Source organism: Chrysochloris asiatica, unplaced genomic scaffold (assembly GCF_000296735.1).
Source record: "Chrysochloris asiatica unplaced genomic scaffold, ChrAsi1.0 scaffold00323, whole genome shotgun sequence".
Classification (NCBI taxonomy): Eukaryota; Metazoa; Chordata; class Mammalia; order Afrosoricida; family Chrysochloridae; genus Chrysochloris; species Chrysochloris asiatica.
In genome coordinates this window covers 526,964-527,522 of record NW_006408841.1, presented here as the reverse complement: position 1 = coordinate 527,522, position 559 = coordinate 526,964, and positions in this window count along the sequence as shown.

Here is a 559-nt window from a genome sequence, read left to right as displayed (position 1 = left end):
GTTGGAACCAACTTGATGGCACTTAACAACTACATACAAAAATTAATTATACTTTTGTATATTGGCAGTATAACAATTAGGTTAAAATTTTTAAAGTATCATTTACGATAGCACCTCAAATCAAGAAACACTCAGGTATAAATATAACAGAATGTAGGTAAAATGTACATGTTGAACACTGTAGAATTAAAGTGAAAAATAAATTTCCACACTGCCTAAATAAAAGAAGTCTTCTACATCAAGCACTGGAAGACTTGATACTGTCTTTAAAAAGTAAAATAAATTATCCACAAATTGACCTATAGATTCAGTGCAACTACAATAATGTTTCAACGGTTTTGCTTTTTTTTAAACAGATATCGACAAACACATTTTAAATTTATTTGAAAACTTAAAGGATCTAGAATAACAAAAACTTTTTAAAAACAGAATTGAGTTGTAGAACTCACATATGATTTTAAGATTTATTGTTGTTGTTGTCAGGTGCCATCGAGTTGGAACCGACTCATAGCGACCCCATGCACAGCAGAATGAAACAATGTCCGATCCTGGGCCAACC